Source organism: Saccostrea cucullata, unplaced genomic scaffold (assembly GCF_032062105.1).
Source record: "Saccostrea cucullata isolate Sc308-1 unplaced genomic scaffold, CSIRO_AGI_Scuc_v1 ctg17666, whole genome shotgun sequence".
In the NCBI taxonomy this organism is placed as follows: domain Eukaryota; kingdom Metazoa; phylum Mollusca; class Bivalvia; order Ostreida; family Ostreidae; genus Saccostrea; species Saccostrea cuccullata.
In genome coordinates, this window is record NW_026934259.1 from 1,309 (window position 1) to 11,251 (window position 9,943).

Below are 9,943 nucleotides of genomic sequence, written 5' to 3' on the forward strand. Positions count from 1 at the left end.
AGGAAAACAACGACAAAGAAATGATTTGTTGTTTACTTTATGTGATTCATGTAAAATGTATTCTAAAAGTGTTCCCTAACATTTATCTTTTGTATAAATACATTTTTTGTGGAGAATTACTCATAACTTTCAAAAAGTTATATGTCTTATTGTATAATATGGTTAACTTAAAATATTGTAGACTTTAAAGTTGTACACGACATGTTACACATCTAACATATGTAACCATTTCATTTCAGGGCATTCAGCATATATTTCGGTTTTGTCTTAAATTTGTTGCTTATGTAATCAAGAATTTGGAAATACTCAAATTAGGAAATGTATGAGAGAATAGGCAAAAAAATCAGGTTAAAAATGTTTACACTACAAAGGGGTTAATCTATACATTTGAGCTATAAGTACAATCAGTCTACATATTTAAGGTATTTGTGTATGAAATAAACTTGCATTTGAGCATTTTTAGACAATTGTAAACATTACTTTAACCATTTTAAAAGAATGATTAAATTCACTTTCAGCATGTTATTTCTTGTAAAATAAATGAGAGAACAAACAAATTCAATATAAAAATCATGTTTAGTCATGCAGTATATAGTTTACACTTGCCAAAAAGGAAATGGTATCTCTATTCAGGGTCAATCTAAAGGTCAAAAATGAATGAAAAAATATTTCATTTAATGTATCAAACTTGTAGCGTTTGTTGCAATAAAATCACTGTGTTTTTTCTGTTATCTTTCTATGTCTTAATAGCAATGCCTGGGCAATCAGAATACGAGAAGTAAATAAACTAGGTCAAATGATTAAGTTACACACCGGAAAATTACATGAACAGAGAATTTTGAGTTTCCCTCAAATATGGCCGCCAAGAGATATAAATTATTTTTTGTAAAATAAAAATGTGAATTCATCTATTAGGATTGAGACTTGTACATCTTAAGAATGATGAGCATTATCGATAGTGACATTTAGAATGACATTTCATTGATTGAAGTATATGAACAATTCTTCATCTATACAGTCAAAATGGAGGAATTTTTTTTCTTTATACTTATTAGGCATAAAATAGCATACTCTTCGCAAAAAAAAGAACCTTGCTTGCTTTGTTGAGTTGACATTCATTTATGCTTTGGTAGGTAGACTAATGGTTTCTGAATAGTATAATGAAAACTTTTTTTTTAATAGTCATCAGATTGTCCGGCTATTCTGATTAAAATAACTGCATGACATAAAAAAAATTGTTCATACAAAGGAATATTCCATTTTCCAGGATTCTTCTTTACTAGAATAAATAGTGTCCAATTAATATATCCAACATATAATAGATAATCACCCAAGTTACAGAAAGGTAAATAAATGACATTATTAAGATTTTAATCAAAAGGATAAAGTGACGAGGATATTTCTGCTATATTTAATAGTTTAGAGAATTTTCATCAAACTTCAGGGATAAGCTCAATTAAACAAGCTTAATAAGTTTTTATTTCTAGGTCAAAGATCAGCAAGTTTTGCTATATCATTGTTGTCCATGACTATCTTAACACTTCTATTGATTTTTTAGGTTAAAGGTCAATGTATTCCTGCTACAGTAAAACTTCATTATAAGGATCTCATAGTGAATATCTTTGGATTTGTAAGGAATTTAGTCATAAAATCTCCCCTACTGTTTCTATAATATCTCACTGAATGAGGTCTTCTTCATTTTAGAGAGTTTTACAAGCAAATCATATACTGACTTTCCAACCCTTTCAACACCATAAACTGACTCAATGCGTCAAGTATTAATGAATTATATCCAGCCATAGTCCGAGCTTGATTTGCGAAAATTAAACACAATACCCATATTGTGTGAAAAGGTCATTTATTCACAAAAAGTTAGTATCTCATACTATTGAATATCATATAATAGGCATTTACAAAAATACATCATATTATATGATTGAATAAATGACAAAGATTCGCAAAGGTGGGGTAGAAATCTGTGCCACTCATCACCTCTGAAGGAGATCTACCCGAGGACTCTGGCAGATATGACAAGTCAGAAACAGATATTTAAAAAAAATAATCTAGCTAAAGGAAAATTATACACACATATTGATATGCAGAAGACATAAGGGCTAATACCTTGCTTAACAAATTAAAACATTTTCTTAATTAAACGTTACAGCTCCAAATGCATAAATGAAAATAAATCAGAGGCAACCCTTGAAAGATATCAATATAATTATTTAGATGCAATATTCGATGCTATTGAAAAGGTACACATATCAATAATTATATGTAATTTAATCACGGCAGGCAAAGCTGTCCCAGGTTTCAAAGTTCAGGGTATCTACAAATGTTCAAAATTGCTGATACAAACCGATACCAAACAATTAAGAGTACATAAATGTCTAAAAATTCGCTGCTGTCAGGCAATGCTTGCCCAGTCTCACATAAAGTTAATAATGTTAGTGTAAGAAAGTAATTACTGGCAGGCAGTGCTAACCCAGCTTTAAACAGAAACATATTAAATACGTAATGTCAAAACTAGCAGGCAGTGCTGACCCAGTAAACAATTTGTGGTCACAGGTGGCAGGCAATACTGACCCATATACAAGGGAAATTAAAGATTGACTTAGCACTTAAAATGTTATGCAGCACCAATGACTTTAGAAATGTATCTGATTTCCATCTTCCCATATTCTGAATGGCACTAAACGGAACTCCCTTTGCTGCGGCAGACGTGGCTGCTCCTATACCAAAACTATGACCTTTGTAAAATCTATTATCCAGACCTATAAATGAAACAGCTCATCCGAGAACTCAGTTAAAGAAAAAAGACGAGAAATAGGAGTTCCACATTTAAATTGAAACAAGGAACCTTTAGTGTGATTGAATGCCTTTACGTATTGTTAAAGTGCATAAACTGGGCAAGCCTGATTATTACACTGCCTTGGGATAAAAATAGTTTTAGGGTGTAGGTCACTATGTTTATAGTGAACAAGAATTATCGACATTCCCAATAATGATGCGTTATCCCATTCAAAAGATAGATTTTCAAATTGTAAAACGGCTGAGCACTCGATGACGACTTTACCGACCGTAATCTCACCCATTCTTAAAAATGCGTAAGAGGCTAACAAAAACATTGCAGTTATAAGCAGTTGATTATCACAATTTGACACGACATATGGAATTGATGAAATTGATCTATTCTGTTAATATGTCTTTTGTTATTGGAAGTCTACAATCCACTGATTCCTTATATTGTGCGCACCTTTTCAAAATCTTTTTATTAAGAAGTTGTTAGTAGGGTCATTCAGACTGTTGGCTTTGTGTACAAAACTAATTGCAGACATGTGCGTTGCTATTGTGGATGGGCTATAACCCTTCAAAAACAAATAGGTTATATATTGAGTCAACATCACATGGGAAGATGGAAATGCCTGACACTCTTGGAAATAAATGTTGCAAAACTGCACATAATTTTGAATAAATCTGTTATACGATGTAAATGTGGCGGATGACAGTGATGCCTTTAACAGGGATGTAACTAAACTATCAAGAAGTGATCTGGGATATTGGTTGGAAAATGCGGAACCAACACCGTGCTCATTTTGTGAGCTTTCTGAAAAAGAAAGCGAGAAAGGAGATCACAAATTATGTTATGTTTCCCCTTGATATGTTTAGCTGGAGAAGATGGGCGACTTGTTTCTCAGCCGTTTTTTCGAAACGGCTTACGCCGGAAGCTGTTGAAGAAAAAAGTGATTCGGCTGAAACCGGCGAAATAATAAACATGGCTGACAACAACGAAATAATTTTATGTTTAATTCCTTTCCTGTTGGATCAGCTTGACGATGACGATGACGATGATTTTACTTTGCCTACAAAGGCCTTAATGCTTGATCACAGGTGAGGCATTCTTAATTAAAAATATTCCCTGGTTCGCGATGCATTTTCCAATGTTTTTGAGTACTTACTAAAAATATAGTCAGAAAGTCAATTGTACGTGTTATGTGATTTAAATAGGAGTCTGAACGGGGGGGGGACTTTTTCTTTACGTTGGTTTAGCCCCCCCCCCCCGTGGATTGGCCCCCCCATGTCAATTCGCCGCCCAATTTTGATTAATTTGCTTCCAACACCTTTGAGTTATCACTATTTATCTGTTTATGGATTGGAATCGTGATTTTCGTTCTTTATCTCTGCAGGGCACAAAGAAGGACAAGAATGAAAACTCAACACTTCTTTGAAACAACTGTTCCGTTGTTTCTCCAGATACATTTAGAAGATTTTAGAGTTTCTAGAGGTACCGCTGAGATTTTATACCAGCACCTTGGACAATGTCGAGAGCTTAGAAAAAGGGAGTTCAGGGGAGGCAGAGAGGAAAACCAGACGGAGAAGAAAATTTTGATGACATTACGGTACTTAGCATCCCAAGAAAATACTATGGAAATTAGTGACAGATTCGGTTTGACAGAATACACTTTTCTAAAGCATAAAAATCTGGTGATTAAATGTATAATCAACAACCTCTTGAGTAAATTCATAAAATGGCCAAGTGTAACAGAAATGGATATGATTGCTACCAACTTCAACGACATGGGTGTTCATGAGTTCCTGGAATTATTGGAGCCATTGACGGATCTCATATGCAGGATTGGAACCCCCCTCAGAAAACCCCCAGTGATATTATAACAGGAAAAGATTCACTCTATTATACTTCAAGGCAAATGCAAAGATGATATGCAGTTTATTCATACCAATATCGGTTGGCCTGGCCAGTCCATGATGCCAAAGTATTGAAAAATTCCCATGTGTGGGAGTCAGGTTACCAAAAATGTGAATATGGCCGGTTTCACCTGCTTGGAGATGCAGCTTACCCTTTAAGAGTATGGCTTTTAACCCCTTACAGAGATACAGGACATCTTACTAGACAGCAGACATACTTTAACAAATGTCTCTCATCCTAAAGACAAATTATTGAACGGGCATTTGGACTGCTTAAAGGTCGCTTCCGAAGATTGAAATACATTCATAATAGAAAAATTAAGGATACTTGTGAAGTTATTCAGGCTACATGCATCCTTCACAATATCTGCATTTGCAGTGGAGAGGAAGTGGAAGAATTCCTTGACCGAGATAAAAATCAGGATGTAAATCCAATGCCGTTGGAAGAACAAGATGCACAAGGACCATTAAAAAGAATAATGATTACAAACAGACTCTCTAATTGAACTATTTTTCTGAAAGGTTAACTTGATTATACTGAATAATGTATAAAACACAATAAATACCTATGTTGAACAGTTTTATTTTAATTTAAAAAATAACATTAAAAAACAAGGGCTCTTAAAAAACATCATAAGCTCCAAATGAAACAGACTGCCCACAGTCACTTGGAAAAAAAAAGAAGAAAAATAATTGCTATTTGGCACATGGGAAATAACAATAACAATAATGCTGCTTTCCAACTTCAAGAGATAAGAATAAAATTGTCATTACAGAGTAATTGTCCTAGCTTCATTCCTTTTTTCACCATTTTTGACATCCCTTCATGATTTCCATTTTTTTCTTTGTGACACTTTTTTTCCGATTCTTTCTCTGCTCTCTCCAGTATATCCATCACAGTTGGCCTTTATAAAAAATAATTATTGTAATTATCAATTATGTAATTCATTACATTTACTCAATGAAATGTTATACACTTTGGAAATGAAAAATATACCATTAATCTAACATCCATTTTTGCAACCTGGATAAAATTTGAACTCGGTGAGTTTCTCTTTAACCACTACAAGGTGTCTAGGAGTAGTTTCGGGGAAAATGATCAAGTATGAAACTTTAGTGAAAGACCATTGATTTTTTAAGAAAGAACCAATCTGACGTTTCAACAGAAGATATGGCAGTCCTTCTCTGCAGTTACATTCAGCTATGCAGTGATGAACCCCCCCCCCCCCCAAGCCACTTGGATGCACTGGTCGTCTCAGGGAATATATGACTTTTATCTATCCAGAATTTTGAAAATAATTGTAGTCTTTTATGCTTTTGTATATGCAACTTGTCAACCTAATTATTTTTTTCAAAACCAGTTACAAATACAATTTCTTACCACATTTTTTCACTTTCTTTGCAACGGGTTGCAGCTTCTCATCACTTGTGTCACTGGAACTCTGGGCATCTGAATTGCCTTTGCCTTCATGAAAAAAAATCATTCAAGTTATTGGAAATAGATAGGATTTGTTGAAGAAAAAAACTAATGATACAGCATAGACCAAATCTATTTTTAAAATAAAAAATGAGAGATTTTTATAAAAAGGTTTTTATAGTTTTACCTACCAGATTCAGAGATATGTAGGGGCTTGCAGTCTGGAGTAGAGAACGTCTCTGCCATCTTATCTTCCAAGACGTCCTCTACTCCACCTTCCCCTGATGTACACCTCTTTTTCGAAAGTCTGGCATGTCTTTCTTTCAGTGATTTGATTTTAAGACGGCACTGCTCAGAAGAATAATCAAATCCAATGTCTTTCATTTTTCCTGCAATTTTGAGCCATTTATTTTTGACTGGTTGCTTGCTGACCTCTCTAAAAAAATCCAGTAAACAATTTTCCGCTTTTCTGACCATCCAGATGGCATGGGTGAAGGTGGGGGTGCCAGATGCACTAGGCCCAGCAGTGTCTATTGATGTAATGTCTATAAAACCATTAAAATCAGATAAGTGAAATAAAAAATGCATTTGTACAAAAATTCAAATTATGATTTATATATATAAAATAACAAGGTTAAATTTTATGATTGAAGTTAAAATTATGTTTATGAAAATGCACAAGTTCATCATCATAACCATCATACCTGGAAGCTTATCACCCATTTCTGGTGAACCATGGACTTCAATTTGTGACTTTTCCAGAGCAGCCTGGGCAATAAGTGTTTGTGCTAGAGTTTTAGCATCAGGATCTAAACATTCATAAAATTTAAATAAATGACCATAATATAAAAATATTTTGAAGTTCAAAAGCTGTTTTTACTTTTAAATAAGGAGGCAGTCTTGTTTTTAAACAAAAAATCATTAAATATTTGACTGAACCAAACCTGTGGAATTATAGTGCTCCAAAAGCTCAGGAGACACCTGAACCTTGAATACTTTTTCCGTTTTTTGTAAAGTTACTTCGAAATTCTGTACCTACAAAAGAGAGAATTATTACAGATTATATTACATACTTTGTGTTATAGTCATGACTATAGCTCTGTTTACAGAATAAATATTTTCTGAGAAAGAAATGATTCTGATTCATTATGTTGATCTTTTCTCCCCAAAAAACTTTTATTTTTATTTTATTTCAGTTATAGATCCACTTTGGCTGTCAAATTATTTAGAGACAGAGCATCAAATAAAGTTTTCAACTCTGCTGCATCGTTTTACACCTTTAAAAATTGCAGAATAGATGCTTTAATTTTTTTTTCTCGTAAAAATGTCTGTACAACATTTCATGTTTCTTTGATTATGAATAAATTGTTTGCTTATCACAACACAATCCAAAAAATTAGGGAAAATATCCTGCGACTTATACGTACTGTTCATCCGACGCCATCTTTTATCTTCAGCAGCCGATTGGAGCCGGTGTGAAAGAGGCGGCTGAATGCGGCGTACGCCGGAACTGCGCGCGCAACCTCTGCTCAGAAAAAAGTAATGCAACCGCTTCGCCGGGCTCACCGCCGGCTGAGAAACAAGTACGCCAGATGTTATATTTCAATGCGGCTAAAACTAAACCAATTTCATGACTATTTTGTTCTTTGATGAAGTTTTATTGATTATAGACAACAGCGGCATTATCCGTAAAAAATAATATTGATGGTTTTTTTAGTAATGACCCCACAACTCTAAAGCTAACACTATAGGAAACAGTTCTTTGGCAGTAATATGCCAAGACTCCATGTCATTTGACCACTCGCCAGTGAACCATTTACAGCCAAAAACAGCTGCATAACCTCCATGCACGCCTGCAGCATCAGAATATAATATGATGAAACTCATTTATCAAATAAAAAACAGGATTTTCCGTTAAAATTATCAATAAAAGTAGACCAGGCATGCAATGACCTAGCTTCAGCATTAAGTGTAATGCGGTATGTCGGACAAGAATGTCCGGTTGTAATGTCGATCAGTCTACGTAGGAAAGCCTGCCTGGAATAACAACACTATAAGCAAAGTTTAATAACCCAATTAATGACTGGAGCTCTTATAAAGAAATGCTGCGATTTTTCTTAAAGTATGCAAAATTACAATATATTTTACCAATTTTTTTCGTCTTGTAAACGTGCGACCATTAACATGGAATCAATTTCTATTCCATAAATTGTAATTATTTTCGTTGGTAACTGAGTTTTTTCATTCTTAATTGGTACACCAATATCATTACATAATTCTAAAAATTGATCTAGCGAGTGTGCACAAACACTAGTATTTTGTTTACCGACGAAGAAGAAGTCATCCAGAAGATGTGATATGCCTACCACCCTAAATTTCTGTGATAAAACCCAATGGAGTGCTGATGAGAATTTCTCAAAAAGCTGACATGAAGATGAGAAACCCATAGGTAAACATGTGTCATAGTAATATTTACCTTCCCATACAAAGCCAAGTAAATGATAATCATCAGGGTGGTTAGGAAGCAAACGAAAAGCGTCCTCAATATCTGCTTTTGCCATAAGCGAATTAAACCCATGTGATTGAACTAAACCGATAACAGTCCCTATGTTTTCGTAAGAGACAGAACAGAACTCTCGTGGAATTGAATCATTAATAGACGCTCCTTTAGGAAAGGACAAATCATGAATGACACGATATTTTCCTACTTCTTTTTTAAGAACCAAACCTAAAGATGAACAAAAATAATTTGGAAAGAGGGGTTGATCATAAGGACCTCTATATCGACCTAATTTTATTTCCTTATTTATTTTTTCCCAGACAATTTCGGGGTTCTCAATAGCACTTTTATGATTTCTACATTTCAAAACTGACAGTATGGAAGGTCCAGCACTAATACGAAAATCAACGGAAAAACCCGAGAGTAAAAAATATATGTCAAATTTATTGTAGCCATTAAGATGATACGCTAGCCTATCACACTTCACTGGTGTTTTGAGATTTTGGGGAAATTTGGGATTTCTTTGCAGATGTACATGTGTCTGATGCATGCTTTTTGCCACAGTGTACACACGTGTTTGAGTTTACACTCTTTGAAACCACACTGCCCTGTAGCGCAGAATATCCAGCAGAAACCTTTAGGGTTTTTCTGTCTGCTGGATCCTGCCATGAAAGGGGTTTTTGCCACGCTTTGAATTAGAGAAGAGGTTGTAAAGGCCAGATTTGTTCTGGCTTGTTGCCACCCGCCACAACTCATCATGCATAACTGACCACTCGAGTTTGTGGACTTTACGAAGTTTTCTAAACTCTTTGTCATAAAACCTTGCCTCCTGGAAACCATAGTCTAATGCCAATGTTCTGATGTTGTTTCCATACTTTATCAGGTCTAAAGCGAGCGATGGGTATTTTGTAATGTATAGGGACATGTAAATATCAAACGCATTGTTCCATTGAAGGACATTGAACAGTGTCTTTATCGGAGTTGAAAGGCAGTTTGTTAGAAGTTTGACACCTGACGAAATATCATGTACTTCGTCAGGTCGCTTGACGTGTGGTAACAAGGCGGCAAAGTCTACATATACATCATCTAAAAATCATCACAAATTATTTTTCAAACTAAATGAGCTCACAAAAGGAAAAGATTTCTGGAAATTAAACAATTCTCTGTTAACAGATAAAGATTATGTGGAATTAATTAAGCAAAAGATAACTGAGGTCAAAAGCCAGTATGCATGTCCAGTTTATAACATGGAAAACTTAGGTACTGTGAATGATGAAAATTTACAATTTACAATATGTGATAAATTATTTCTGGATACT

At 34.4% G+C, this 9,943-nt stretch overlaps 2 long non-coding RNA genes and 1 pseudogene across 2 annotated transcripts; 1 reads left to right on the top strand and 2 right to left on the bottom strand.

The window, feature by feature from the left end:
* The first annotated feature begins 3,775 nt into the window (after positions 1 to 3,775).
* On the top strand, positions 3,776 to 5,407 carry LOC134240354 (putative nuclease HARBI1; annotated as a pseudogene).
* A 681-nt stretch (positions 5,408 to 6,088) lies between these two features.
* Positions 6,089 to 6,400, bottom strand: LOC134240355 (uncharacterized). The gene is made up of 2 exons (XR_009986416.1): positions 6,316 to 6,400; positions 6,089 to 6,172 (listed from the first exon to the last, which is right to left on the bottom strand). It is a non-coding gene; the product is annotated as an uncharacterized LOC134240355 (long non-coding RNA).
* Positions 6,401 to 6,622: 222 nt separating this feature from the next.
* On the bottom strand, positions 6,623 to 7,116 carry LOC134240356 (uncharacterized). Its single transcript, XR_009986417.1, has 3 exons — positions 7,069 to 7,116; positions 6,829 to 6,933; positions 6,623 to 6,669 (listed from the first exon to the last, which is right to left on the bottom strand). It is a non-coding gene; the product is annotated as an uncharacterized LOC134240356 (long non-coding RNA).
* Between the last annotated feature and the right edge of the window lie 2,827 nt (positions 7,117 to 9,943).